We start from the raw sequence: 15,336 nt of genomic DNA, 5'->3' as shown, positions 1-15,336 counted from the left end.
AGATATTTGGTGTCAGGAGTGGAACTAAAACCTGCTTTTCTGGCTCATTGTTCCTTATTCTTCCATCACGATGGTTTCTTTTTCCCACTGAGCCCGGAAACCCACTAAAGGCAGCCATCTGGAAACTCACATGTGGAAGACTTACATTGTCTCTAATCAAGAACTTAGGTAAACTTGCAGTTTCAATCCTTGAATATTTTGAATATGCCACTGGGAAGTGAAATCATAAACATTCTAACAGAATCAAGCAAAAGCTGGGTAATCTTCCACAGTTCATTTTAGTAAGCATGTATTGAGAGTCTGCTCCCTGCTGTGCCAAGCCGTGGGGGACACAGAAATGACTGAAACATGGTTTCTAATTGCTAGACACTTGCATTCTGGGTGGATGGGATGGGTTTGGGGAGGAAGAAGCCCTAACTTATCATCAAGTCATAAATTTACATTCCTATTAATGAAGGTACCTACAAACTGCATTATTCACTTAGTAGAAACAAGTTTTGTTCTTTTTTCACAGGTTAAGAAGTTAAAAGTTAAAGAATACTACTGACATGATACAGGAGGTTAGTACTATCGTTTTGTCTCTCTACTCTGGGATTCACGATTTGTGCACAGTGTACACAACTCCATATAATAGTAATGGGAGTCACTCTTGGATATTGGAAAGAGAATTTTTCCCTCTAGAATTTGCACAGGAAAATCCCTGAGAGAATAATAATTTCCACAGCCCAGTCATTGCCCTATCGGGACCCAACAAGTTACTCTGCACCATAATTAAGTAAGCACAACAGGCAACTTCAGATTTCAAGACTCTGGGTTTTATGGTTACAGATGTTCTTCTCACTGTAGTCTGTTCAGCAGTTCCTTGGGTCATAAATGTTTAATTTTTAATCTATTTTTTATCGGTTTTATGTAATGCAGGCTGCTGGTATACCAAAAGAATTTTTACTAGTGCATTTTATGTGTGGGAAGTTTGTGATAAAAGCTTTAGTGAAATAAAATGAGGTGTGTTCCCTCAAGAAAACATTACTGTAGCTCAAAACACAGGTGAATGTTCTTTTCATAGGACATGGACTATTTGGATCTCATTTACAGTATTGTTTGCAGACTTAATATGATCCTGGGAAATCACATGACTTGCAGGTGTATTACTGAGGGCACATGGAGTTACATCATCTATTTGTGCTGGAAATGTCCTTTGAAATGATTCAGGGGCTGGAAACAATAGTCATTTCAGGATATATTTATCTTTTCTGACTCAAACAGCTGTCCCACTTTTCAGGAGACCTTGTGTTATAGACCATATGTGCCAATGAAAGGTAAATTGTTAAAATACCACAAACGAGAGCTGACAAAATCACCAGTGACATCACGTGTTTACATATCTATTATAGCCAAACCTAAATTTTAGTTGCTCTGGAAACATAACAATCATTTCGACATGTTCTGGGTGTGAAACCTTGAGGTGAAATCTTCTGTTGGGTATTTAACACACAGCATAGCACAGGGTCTGACAATTTAAAAATGATTCTTACACCTTCCATTTAGCTTGACATATCTGAAACCTTTCCTCACTCTCTCCTTTTGGAAGGACTGTCTGATGCACCAGTAGACAGGGTGGGTTAATCATTACCCTTTGGCAAAGCAGACTTATTGAAAGGGAGAGGAAGAAGCCAGCTCTTAAGCCAAAGAGAGTTGTAGCAAAGGAGTCAAAGAGCATGAACTGTGACCCAGGGAGAGGTGTGCACGCCCAGTGGGCTATGGCTGAGCTGCACTCATGCTGCCCCACGGCACCTGACTATGCAGTGACTTCACGCAGAAGCTCCCTGGAACAGCCACGACCCACACCTTGGCTACCATTTCTCCTGATTTGGTCTCTGTGTTGATTCCAGAGTTGGCTTTGGAATAATAAACTGAATAATCTTGCTTCAAACCAACAAAATTTCACATTCTTCAATTTTACTAAAACCAAAACATCATGCTTTCTACTTCCATGGCCAGAGCCGATTTTCTACCACGCTTTGCCCTCTCCAGCAGCCGGACCATCGCCGTGTCTCTCCCTGCAGTGCTGGTTCAGGTACAGGCATGGGTTCTCTTTGCTCCAGGCACTTACCCAGGGTCTTATGTGCCCCCAGCGAATTAAAACACAGTCCTTCTCCATCGAGTTCTTGCAGGGCTGTGCCTTTCTTTCTGCTCAGCCCTTCACAGTGGAGTCTGTCATTTTAAACTGACTAGCTGGTAAGAATTTTTAAGACACTATACATAGCAATACTTGGCAGTTACGTTAAAGCACTTTATCAACTTAGAGTTCACAAATAATCCCTATAACTCTACGAGGTAGGACTGAGATTCAGAGAATCTGTCTTTGAACTCCAACTTTTTACCAGTTGGACAAATCAACTGAATTTGCTGAGTGTCTGTCTTCTAGTCTGTCACCCAGAGTAATGGAGTGGAAGGTACCCGGTTAGAGGTGGGACTCAGAGAGATGGAATCTGTGTTGAGTCTACTGCTCCGTGACTTGCTGGTCAGTTTGGGACTTGGACTGGAGCAGTGGGGACCCCTGGGTATCCCTCAGACATGTTCACGAGGCCTGTCAGGTTAAAACCATTTTTACAATGATCCCAAGACTCCTTTTGTCTTTTCACTCTCACTGTCTCGTGAATGTATGGAGGAGTATCTCAGAGGCTATGGGGTGTGTGCTGTCATGACAGACTGAACGTGGAGTCCGCCGAGTGGGTCGTGTTAGAGGTGGTCTGGTGACCCAGGCAGTGTCTATAGCTCCAGGTGATGCTGAGTTGGTGGAGGAAGTGGGGGTTTTTCACGGCAAGGAAAGAAAGGGGCAAGAGCTGGAGGAGGGTTGCTGGACTCACATTACTCTCCCGTGACCAGCCACATGGTGACGTCCCTGTGCGCAGGATGTTCTGGGTCAGCCATTAGTCCCAAATCAGGATTCAGGAGAAAAGGGGGAGGAACTGGTATAGCTGGTTAGTTAAATGACACTGGGCAGCCTCCCCAAGCAAATGCAGCCGAAAGTAAATGAGCGGAGGGGAACTGCCACTTCAGTGGGAGTTCACCTGGTGTAAAATACTCTGTTCCTCGTGGGTAAGTCTCTGTGGCAAGAGCCTTGGCATCACTCCCCGTTGCTGCTAACAAGACAAAAGGCTGCATTTGCTGTGCTCCAATTGTAAATGTTCCTTTCGTGTGCTTCTAAAAAGGCTTGTTTTAAACAAGACCTATATTTGGAGAAAGTGAAATCCTTGGAGTAAGTTTTTTATTTCACTGATCTGAGTTTCGTAGTGTGGAGTGTACATTCTATTGGGACAAGACGTCCATCAGAACAAGCCCCGTATGCACGGATCTGTAGGTGAATATGCTTTGGACGTCACATCGTAATGCAGAGGTTTCCACACTAAATTGGGCGTGCGCCTCTTACAGCAAACCTGCAGTAGATGGAAACATGCATTTCTGTGTGACTAGTAAACCCAATACTCCCTCTTAATTTCTAGTAACTTTTTAGTATCAGGCTTTTTAAAGGCAGATGTCAAAACACCAAGTTTACAAATGCTAGACACACGGTTAACACAATGGCATCGACACTCGGCTGTTAGGGAGTATGGAGAAAGGAACCAGGCAAGATGACTGTATGAACATAACTAGTCCACCTTTAGTAGGTCTGAGTATCAGGGAACTGCTGAAATAGCAGAGAGCCGCCTCCACTGGAAAGACGGCACGGAGCCTGCTACCGCACGCCAGCCTGTCCTCTCTTGGCCCTGTGTAAAGAAGCCGGTCTGCAAAGCTGGAGGATGCCAACAAATGACCAAAACAGACCCTGATTGTGAGTGAAATTAAATGTAACTACAACACTGAGCCCATAACCATGGTAGTGAAATAAAATGAAGTGGAGGAAGCCCTGCTGTAATAACAACTTAACATCCACCAGATTGTAAAGCGAATCTAGGAGGAACCATTGAATGTGCAAGAAGAAAATTATCACCCAATATAAGCTGCACTGAGATATATTCATGGTCACCTAGAGAACCCCAAAATCTGAACAGTGATTTTTTTGTAAATGATGGCTAGGCGCTGGTGGTGCTTAATTCATTTCCCCACATCACGCAGAGCCGATGGTGCCTGGTTCAAGCGTGCTTCATGTGGAGGGAACATGGCGTGAGCTGACCGATCACAGGAGGAGACAGGCTTCTTGACCCCACTGGCGGGCCACCGAGCGGTGGCACAGTGGAAAGGCAATGGCTAAGAGTCATGGCCTGGATTTCCAGTGGCCTGGATTTTAACAGGAGCTCTGCCCGTAGATAGCTCTTTGATCCTGAGCAAGAAACAACCCTCTTTTCATCTGTCAGAATAGTGGGGATTTTCCATCTTTCAGAGGGGTGGATAGGGTTAAAGGATTTTTAAACTTTCTTCCCTGTCAAACATTACATTTCTCTACGATGGTCATGACTGGGTGTAGGATGCTGATGCTGTCATTTCCTGGACCATCACTGCTTCTCCTTGGTTCGTTGGCCAGGAATGCCCCAAATCACTCCATTGTATCTTAGAACTTACTCAAAACATCCATAAGCACCTGGGAAGGTATGTAAGCACCTCCTCTTCCAGCAGGAAAATCTTGTTACTGGACCATCATGAGTCCACAGAGCGTTCAGATCACGACGCACAGATGTTCTCCACTTTTCTCCGTTGATCACCCACTGGTCCATTCAGAATTCACTCCATGTGGATGTCAAGGGGTCTCTCCTCTCTCACCCCAGGGTCCCTTGAAGTTCATCTCTACATCTCTGATCTTGATCCTGGCTCCATGCTACAGGAGCAGCACAGATATTGTAAACACCAACCTAACACTCCCCTGGAGACTTCTGGGTGTTTAGAATTCCACCCTACTAAAGATTTCCACCCTGGAGGAGGCTGGAGGGAAGGGAGAGAGGATGTTGGGGAGGAAGCAAGCCCCATCCCGTTGGTTAGCGAGACAGTTTTCAGGGAAACCGTGCTGCTGTTTGAATGTGAGCTCGTCCTAGCATTTGGGTTTTCATAACTCAGATCTGGAGTCAGCGCAGTAGCTCCGTCAACTGTGTGTAAATGTAATCTGCTCCATGGCCCGGTGCCTGAGACATTTGGCTGCAGTCCTAGTTTACTGGAGAATATTACTGGTAATATTAGTAGAGAATTTTTTAGCGAGTTGGCAGTACTCTCGTCTTGAACTTTTGTCTTTCTCCCCACAGGTGGGGCCACGTCCCTTGTGCCCACCCCTGCCTCAATCTCCACCTTCATCAGGTCTTGGCGGGTCTTCCTGCCTCAAGATTCCCCTCTGTTCTCACTCCAACCACCTGTCGCTGCAGACCATGGCCTTCTTCAACAGTTAGCCCAGGTGGTTTGAGTTCTCTGCCGTTTTTCTCCCAGAAGCCTCCGAGGCGCCCCTGTTGCCATGTGCGCCAGGGCCTGCTGAGCCCACTCCACCCCACACTCCCAAGCGTTTACGAACTCACATACGGTTTTCCTTCCCCTGCTGTGAGTATGTATGCAGCTAGATCTATATTTCATTAACATTTATATTCTCCAGAATACCTAGTGCTTAGTTCTTTCTAAATAAACATCAGATTCATTCAGGTTTCATCTGGAGACCATTTCAGCATCACCAGCTGTGTAGATCCTGTTCTCGAAATACGGACAATGTAGCAATCCCTCTCTCTCCGCCAACTCTTGTCGCCCTGGGTGCTGACAGCTGAGGGAATTTGGGAGGTGGATTCTGGTCCTCTCTCTGTCACTAACGGGCCATGTCACCTTAGCCTAGGATGGTGCCCATCTGTAAAGGTAGTCCAGCGGTGTGGTTTCCAGCAGTGCGGTTCCCTGATGGAGACCCTGGAGCTCATCCTGGGGCCCCGGTGGCCGGCAGGCAGGGAGCAAACCAGCCCCAGCCTCACCACAGCAGAGCTGTCCCATCCCTGCTCCACCCAGCACAGTCCCGCCACCATCTCATTTAGAAAGATGCTTGCACAGAAGATTGGAAGGTCCGCAAACCATGGTCTAGGTGACCCCAGTCCCTCAGCTCCTGGCGTGCATGTTACAGTTATGATGGCACATTGCTGCCACAGCACAGGGATCCTAATCAGAGTCCTCAGAGGACTGGGGTTCTGACCCACTTCCTGCATGGGCAGAGCACGTCAGAGAGGTCACCGGTAAACAGTGTGAGCACAGCTGTAAGAGGCCTTAACTCAGGGGGATGAACCCTGCCCCGCAGCTGAGACAGGGCTCCTTGGGCCGGGTGTGGTTGCAGCTCCACATCGGGATGTCAGCCCACCCTCAACTGTCCAGGAAAAGGCCACTTTCAAACCAGAGACTCAGAGTTAAAAATCCTGACACACATAATTGCTCACTGGGGAAATGCAAATCAAAACTGCAGTGAGATACCACCTCATACCCATTAGGATGGCTAGTATCAAAAACATAGAAAATAATAAGTTTTGGTGAGGATGTAGAAAATTGGAACCCCTGTGTGCTGTTGGTGAGAATGTAAAATGGTGCAGCTGCTGTGGGAAACCGTACAGAGGTTCCTCAAAAACTAAACAGAACTACCATATGATCCAGCAACTCCACTCCTGGGTAGATGCCCAAAAGAACTGAAAGCAGCATCTCAAGATGGTATTTATACCCCCATTTCATAGCAGCATGATTCACAACAGCCAAAAGATGGAAACAACCCAGGTGTCCACAGGTGGATGAATGGATAAACAGAATGTGGTCCATCCATACAGTGGCATGTTATTCAGCCTTAAAGAAGAAAGAGATTCTGACACAGGCTACAGTGTGGATGAATCTTGAGGACATTATGCTGAGTGAAGTAAGCCAGTCACAAAAGGACAAATGCCATATGATTCCACTTATGTGAGGTACCCAGAGTATTCTAATCTATAGAGACAGAAAGTAGAAGGGGGGTTGCCAGGGGCTGGGAGAGGGGGTGGGGAGGTGTTGTTTAATGAGTGTGGAGTTTCACTTGGGAAATGAAAAAGTTCTGGAGATGGATGGTGGTGATGCTACACAACACCGTGAATGTGTGCAACTGGAGTTTACACTTAAAATGGTAAATTGTATGTTAGGCACATTTTCACAGAATTAAAAAAAAGCCCTTTGTACACCCTCTGTGGGGAAGGATAACCTGATAGAAAGCAATAGAGAAAATGCCTGTGGAAGGGCACTGAGACCCTCCAGCTGGGGGTGGGTGTCTGTGCAGATGTGGCGCCCATCTCCCAGTTTCGGCAGCGGAAATGACACAACAGTGGCCAGAATGTGAGGAATAAAAATAGAACCTCTGCTTTTAGCAGCATTTGCCATAAGTTGGAAGCACCAGTGCTTTTATGCAAAAGGCAACATTTTCTTCTTGCGCCCTCTTAAGAGGAGTCACTTGATAAAGAATAGCTCTTGATTTTGTATAACCCAACTGAGGGGCACAAATGAGGTGGAATTGTCACACTTGGAGCAGATTCTCTAAAATCTGGTTTGTACCGTTCGCTGCCTATGGCACCTCCTAAACCTCTAATCACATGGGCCTCAACCGTTTATTTTCCAAAATACATTTTAAGCAGAAATGTGCCCAAGGAGCAGACTCAGTAAGTTGGGTGCTGCATCACGTCCCTACATGCACACAGCTTGGATGAGTTTACTGAAGCCGGTGGGAGCTACACCCTCCCACTGGGATTGGTGGTTCAGCAGGGCTGCCTGAGCATCAGTCTACCTTTGCTTGTCAGGTGCCATGCCATTCCCCCGAAACAAATAACTCAAGAGTCTTCGAAGTTCTACAGTTACACCCTGCTCATTCCAGAAGTTATGCATGTGTCTCGTGCTTTGCCTATTTACTCAGTAAATCACATAACATAGCTTCGTGTATTCAGATATAAGTTCCTTAAAAGCAGGTGTCATAACTATGCTCTTTCAGCCCCGTATGGCCAGCACAGTTTACAAGAGGAGCTCAAGCAGTCAGGAGCTCGAGACATCAGATGCAGTGAAGTGTACATTGAAAAGCTGCCGGCTGTGGTCTGAGTGTCTGTGTCCACCTCAAATTCACATGTTGAGTCCTAACCCCCAAGGGAATGGTGTCAGGAGGTGGGGGCTTTGGAAGGTGATGGGGCCATGAGGGTGGAGACCCCATGGTGGGATCAGTGCCCTTTTAAAGGAGACCCCAGAGAACTCCCTCACCCCTTCCTCCACATGAGGACACAGGGAGAAGATGCTGTCTGTGAACCAGGAAGCAGGTCCTCACCAGACACTGAATTTTCAGGTGCCTTGATCTTGACCTCCCAGCCTCCAGAACTGTGAGAAATAAATGTCTATTGTTTATAAGCTGCCCGGTGTTATGTTATAGCAGCCTGAACAGAGTCATTCAGTGCCCTTCCCACCCAGGTCTTGTTTTCCTGAGACGAGCATCCCAGACCTTGTGCCCTCAGCCTACTGTTTGAGACTCACCCCCACCTCCCCAGTGCTCTAATAACCAAACCCCTGCCTTTCAGAACACTCCCACGTACGTAGAGCCAGCTTGTTTAGCAGCTCCAGGCACACCAGGCACTGAGGTGAGCATGAGGACACAGACTCAGACTTCAGGGAACTCCCAGCCCTCCTTGTCTTTGCTTCAGTCCCATACTTGTATCCTCCCAGAATGTCCTTCTGGAATGTTCTTCAAGACTGTCTCTACCTTTTAACTCCTTTCTAAATGAACTCAAGTTCTGTCTTGTTTATGAGGGCTTTTCTGAAGCTGTCATAATTAGTCTTTCTCTTCTGTCATCTCCCAGATTAGTTATGATATTGTGGCCATTCTATTTTGTATTAGAGAAAATTGCAAAGAGTTTATCTTCCTTTTCATAATGCAAGTTCCTTGAGACAAGAACTGGATTTAATTAATTAATCAGAGTACCTAGGTACAGGCCTTACATTCATTCACTTATCCATCCATTCATTTTTTTTTCTTTTCTAATGAAGTATTTATTAAGGGTCTAACATATTTTTTGTGCTCAGGAAACAGAAAAAAAATCTAATTGCTTTTTCAACTTTCGCATGTGACTTCCGCAGTTCATAGACCAACAGCTAAACCTAGAGGAGCAAATGAGACGGCCTTTTTCTTTGGAGTCATCGATCCCCTCATATTTCCACATACAATGCTAAATTGTGCATAAAATAAATACCAACAGTATGTAAGAGATGAGAGAGAGGTTTGGACTGGAGTTGTTGAAGATTTCAAGAAGATAGAATGTTTGCCCGGGGTGTGGGCTGATCCTTGAATAATGAGTTGGATTGAGAAGGTTATTCAAAGGGGGAGGGAGGAGATCAAAAGCTCCAGATGCTCAGATGTGCTGAGCAGAGGAAGCAGAAACAGGAAAACCAGAGGAGGGCTGCTGTCAGGAAGATGTACGAAACTTGCACGGATAGGATAAGAACCAGACTTAAGACTTTGAAAGACGAGACTTTTTTTCTTAATGGAAGTATAGTTGATTCACAATATTATGTTAATTTCAGTATTCAGTTAGTGATTCAGTATTTTTGCAGATTATATTCCATTATAGGTTATTATAGGTACTGGTAATACATCCTGTGCTATACAGTGTACTTATCTATTTTATACATAGTGGCTTGTATCTGTTAATCCCATACCCCTAATTTGTCCCTCCCCCATCCCTCTTCCTTTTGGTAACCGTAAGTTTGTTTTCTATATCTGTTGAGTCTGTTTCTGTTTTGCGTATACATTCATTTGTATTATTTTTTAGATTCCACATATAAGAGAGAGCATACTGACTTATTTCACTAAGCATAATATTCTCTAGGTCCATCCACATTGCTGCAAATGACAGAATTTCTTTCTTCTTATGGCTGAGTAATATTCCATCGTGTATATATACAACATCTTCTTTATCCATTCGTCTATTGATGGACACTCGGGTTGCTTCCATGTCTTAGGTATTGTAAATAATACTGAACGTTGGGGTTGGGGTGCATATATTTTTTCAAATTAGTGTGTTTTGTTTTTTTTTTTTTTGGATGTAAACCCAGGAGTGGAATTGCTGGGTTGTAAGATGGTTCTAATTTTAGTATTTTAAGAAACTTCGGAATTGTTCTCCATAGTGGCTGAACCAATTTACATTCCCACCAGCAGTGCAGGAGGGCTCCCTTTTCTCCACGTCCTCCCCCACACTTGTTATTTATAGGCTTTTTGATGATGGCCATTCAGACAGGTGTGAGGTAATACCTCATTGTAGCTTTGGTTCGCATTTCTCTAATAATTAATGACGTTGAGCATCTTTTCATGTGACTGTTGGCTATCTGTGTGTCCTCTTTGGAAAAATGTCTATTGAAGTCTTCTGCCCGTTTTTGATTGGATTGTTCAGGGTTTTTTTATTGATTTGTATAATCTGTTTGTATATTTTGGATATTAATCCCTTGTTGGTTGCATCATTTGCAAATATTTACTCCTATTCCATAGGTTGTCTTTTCATTTTATCGGTGGTTTTCTTTGCTGTCAAAAGCTTTTAAGTTTAATTAGGTCTCATTTGTTCCTTTTTGCTTTTATTTCTTTTGCCTTATGAGACAGATCCAATAAAATATTGCTACGATTTATGTCAAAGATTAAACCCTAAGCTAAGGTGTTGAGTCTCTAAAAGTGGAAATTCAGGCAATGACTGTTTATTCTCTTTCCTGGCTGGTTCAACCTGGCCCCAGAAAAATCCCTGTCCCACTGGACTCCTCTCATGTCTGAGCCTCCTTCCAGGGCTCTGCAAATTCCTGGGGTGACCGGTCGGCCCCACTCACTCCTCACTCCCTTGGCACCCTCCTAATTTCAGTATTTGAGGCATGATATGGGGGTGTTTGAAGGATCAGAGAGGTAGAACAAGGATATTTTCAGTTGTTTAGTGGTTTTTTCTTCATTCCCTCTTTCCTAAGCTCACACAAACCTGTCTTCAGGTTTTCTCCTCCTTAGAAATCTGAGCGACCACAAATAGATACCATATGACGTCTTGTCTCGCCTGTCCTCTCATGCAGCCTCTGAGCAGGTCATGTTATGCTCATCATAGAGCTGGGGAAGTGAGCAGGCAGATGTAGCAATGTGCCCAACTCACATGGCACACACACAGCTCACGTCCACAGGGAGGTGCAGCTCCCACCGGGCGGAACCACCCTGGGCCCCCGCTTCTCTCGCCATTGCCTTTCCAAGGCCCACTTACCCTCTGCAAACACAGTTTGTTTAGGTCCATTGAAGGTGTTGGAATGGGTGCTCTCCAAAACCCCCACTGGATGCGGATTTCCTTCTTCCTCTCTTCCTCATCTTTGCCTTTCCAAAAAGACCAGTGAGGAAAGGGGATCAGTAGAAGAATTTGGAACAAAAAATGAGTTACGGTCCACCAAGGTTAGAAGGAAGATTTTGGGTTTTTCCTCAAATTACTTGAAATAATAAAAGAATGTAAGAGTCATGGGATTTAGGGAGCAATGTTTTCTTTTTCTTCCAAAGCATTTACTTACAGTGGAAGTGCTGAGATTAAGCCCTAAAGAGAAATGAAGTTACAAGACATAAGGTTTAAAATGGCTGTGCCTTACAATATAACATCAGTATTTTTAAAGTAATTACATCAATTTCCTTCCGATTGAAAAAATGTTAAATCAGAATCTTTGTAGGTCGTGATATGCAAGTCCATTATCATTTGGATAATGCACAACAGTTGTTTTCATAATTTAAAAAATAACATTTCCTGGGCTTCCGTGGTGGCACAGTGGTTAAGAATCCACCTGCCAATGCAGGGGACGCAGGTTCGAGCCCTGGTCCGGAAAGATCCCACATGCCGCAGAGCAACTAAGTCCTCGTGCCACAGCTACTGAAGCCCGTGCGCCTAGGGCTCGTGCTCCACAAGAGAAGCCATCACAATGAGAAATCCATGCACTGCAACGAAAGGTAGCCCACGCTCGCCACAATAGAAGAAAGCCTGCATGCAGCAACGAAGACCCAACACAGCCAAAAATAAATAAATAAAATAAAATAAATTAATTTTTAAAAATCTTTATAAAAAATAACATTTCCAAAACTTGCTTTAAAGCATTTACATGAATATTTGTGTGATTCTTTTGCCATATCTATAAAGAATATATATATATATTTTTTTCATTTAGATTAATTTTTGCTTAGATGTATTCTGATGATTTTCTTGCCTGATACTCTCTTGAGAAAGCATCTTCATTTTCATTTCATTTTTTTCTTAAGAAAAAAACTATAATACACAGTGCATAATAACATTCATTTAGATTTTTCACCTTAACCCGATTTTTAAATTTGCATTACTAAAGCAGAACCTACCAGTAAAATGAAAGGAAAAGAATAGACTACTGCATTTACAGAATATATTTCTAATTTAAGAAACATTTTCTGCATTCTGAACTGTAAGTGTGGATTATGTATGAATTTCATAGGATTCAGATACTAAGAGTAGATTTTCTGATACCATGTGAATCTAGGTTTCCCACTTTAAAATATCAAGTGGTCTCCTTTAGACTTGGTATCCGCTGAGATGCTTTACAAGATTGGCACTATAGGAACAAAATTTAACTGTAGCTATTATACATGAAAAGAAAAACCCTCTCATGTTTTGAGAGGAAACAGGAAAAACAGCATTGAGTTAGTGAGGAAAAAGCTGTAGGTCTCTGTTTTCGCTGCTTCTTATCTCACAGCTTCGTTTGTAACACCAGTTCCCTGGTAGTTTCAGGGTTTCCACTTAATGATGCTGACCGTAACAAACCTACATTCACTGTATCTCCAGGAATGACTCTCATAAAATAAACATCCAACCATATTAGAATAAATTGTGTGTCTTTGTTAATATAGATTCATAGGAACCTAAATATATTCCTGATACATAAAATGGACACGTTTCTTTTTCCATTTGCTGGATCCGAATTTGAACTTACCAGCTGAAAAACTTGAAGACTGTAAACCTGGAAGCCCATGATATTCCAGGCATTTTAGGAAGGAGAACAAATCAAAGTAGCCCAGTCGAGGGCCAGTCGTAGACATGTGTGAGGATTATAGGTACATATTCCAGTTAGCCTGCTGACATCAGGTATGAGGTTGGCCCCAGGTTTAATGAACTTTCTTATGTCAAATATGCCGAAATCCATGGGATTAGCCAAGTCTCTGTTGATCTAAAGCACCTGGGATTTCTGCCGTCCATATGTTTTCATTTAAGGGCCAATTTACCCCAGGAAAGCTCAAAGGAGAGTTCCAAAATATATTGCTGTAACATTAAATTTACACAGTTGGCTTGCATTTAAGCAGTGTGTAGATGTTGCACATGATATGTGTAAACCCTTTATTAGCAGTGTCAGCTGTTGACAAATTACGTGTAATTCTGGCATTGCAGGAAACTCTGCATATGCTGCATGACTGCTTCTGTCAGTGGGGAAGGCACAGCCTTTCACGGGCTGGATCAATGGGCACTGCAGAAAGGACCTGATTTAAATGACACTGGCCACCTGTGAATATCTGTTAGGCTCCCAAACTGCCCAGATTTGATTCCTAATCTGCAAAGAAACCTTCCTACCCAGTGGCTCCAGGCCACTCCTGACTCTGCACTTTCATGTCTTGGAGACCCAGATGAGGGAGAGGCCTTGCAAGACCATTGCTGGCATCCGAACAGCGATCCATAGGCCTCTTTCTTGGTCTAAAGAAATGTAGCAACAGTGGCTCTATTATGGCAATCCCATGCTAACTGTCCTCACACTCCAAATGCTAGGTCGACGGGAGCATAAGGAACGGAGCCATCAAAGAAATCGGTTGAAAGTCTTGAGTTGAAAACACCCACAGATCGCACAGTCCCCATCAGGGCTTTTCCCAGGGAAAAAGGGCCTGGAAGGAGGCTGGGACACAGCCAAGAAGGCTGCAGCCTGCTCCGTGCCAGGTGGCCCTCTCTGAGTTCATCCTGGGAGTCATTGGGACTCCCAGGGAGACAGGGAGGTTGGAGTGGCTGGGCCTCTCACAAATCCCAGTGAGCGCTGTGATGAGGATGTCCCTGGGCTGTGTCCTTGGAGGGCGGAGAGGAGACACATGTTCAAACGCCTGTGGTGCCAAGATGAAGCGTGTAGGATGCGGCAGGCTGAACAGAGGAAGGGTGTGGGTCAAGGTCAGAAGACGTTCACATGCAAGTGAGGACCCAGCACACAATCCTGTCTGAGGAGCCAGATTCCCACCCCGTGCAAGCGCGTAACATCAGCTACCGAAGAATGGAGCTGTAACCATGTCATTTGTAGGAACTTTAAAAGTCTAGTCTGAGAAAACCAAGTCTGGGAAGTACTCTGAAAAGCACAGTGGTCCATTTACCCAGGTGGACGACCTAACAGAATCCCTTGTGTGTCTGAGCAAGAGGCAATAGTGTTAAAATCCAATTTTTAACAAGAACCAACCAGGTCAGAATGGACCAAGAGAAATCAGTCACTTATGGACAAAAGGAAAACTACATTTTAAAAAAGGACATGATTTTATCACCTTGCTGCAACTTCTTACATATGACTCAAGTCTTGATAACAGATCAAACCATTAACAACTTTCTGGTTTCTTAGGTAGGCGCTGCTTGACTACAAACCTACTGCAATTAATTAAATCAAATGGATTTAACAGAGTCTTCTGCATGACATAAAAGAAGTAGATGACATCCATCTTACTAGATAGCAATTCCAAATAATCCCACTTTGCTGTGGTGTCTCATTTGTTGTTTCCCCACATAGGAGTATAAGTATTTCAAGATGTGAAGTGGGAAAAGCTGATGTTGCATTCTCAGGTTTGTCTCATTATGTTTTCACTTTCTTTGCCACTCTTCAGATTACAGGGTTGGGGAGAGGGACCAAGATGCTGTCTTGAACCTTCTCTCTCCTTCCTCCTGAGAAAGAAAGCCAGCCCCTGCCATCCTGGACCTGGTCTGGGACTCTTAGCCAGGCCTTGCTGTTCTCCCCATGAGTATAATAGCTGCACTGCATGTCAGCATCAGTCCAAGCCACCCCGAGACCAGGATGCAGCAAGACAAAAGCAAGACCTCCATGTGGTTATTTCTGAACACTGAAAAATACAAGTATCATACAAGCCACAAAAATGACCAATAATGCCATTTTCCTGGCAAATAGGAAAGACTGCTTCTTCTTTACTAATTACAGCTTTAGTCTTACTGTTGTCTGCTCTGCTTCCAGATAAGATTTGTGAATCTCTCCAGTAAAAAAATTAGCCCCGCCTCCTGACAGCACCCAGTCCAGAGTAGACCCCACTCCCTTCAGGCGTCCGCAAAACCACCTAACATAAGCCCAATCCTAGGAGTCATT

Source organism: Delphinus delphis, chromosome 2 (assembly GCF_949987515.2).
Source record: "Delphinus delphis chromosome 2, mDelDel1.2, whole genome shotgun sequence".
Taxonomy (NCBI): Eukaryota; Metazoa; Chordata; class Mammalia; order Artiodactyla; family Delphinidae; genus Delphinus; species Delphinus delphis.
This window is presented reverse-complemented; position numbering follows the sequence as displayed.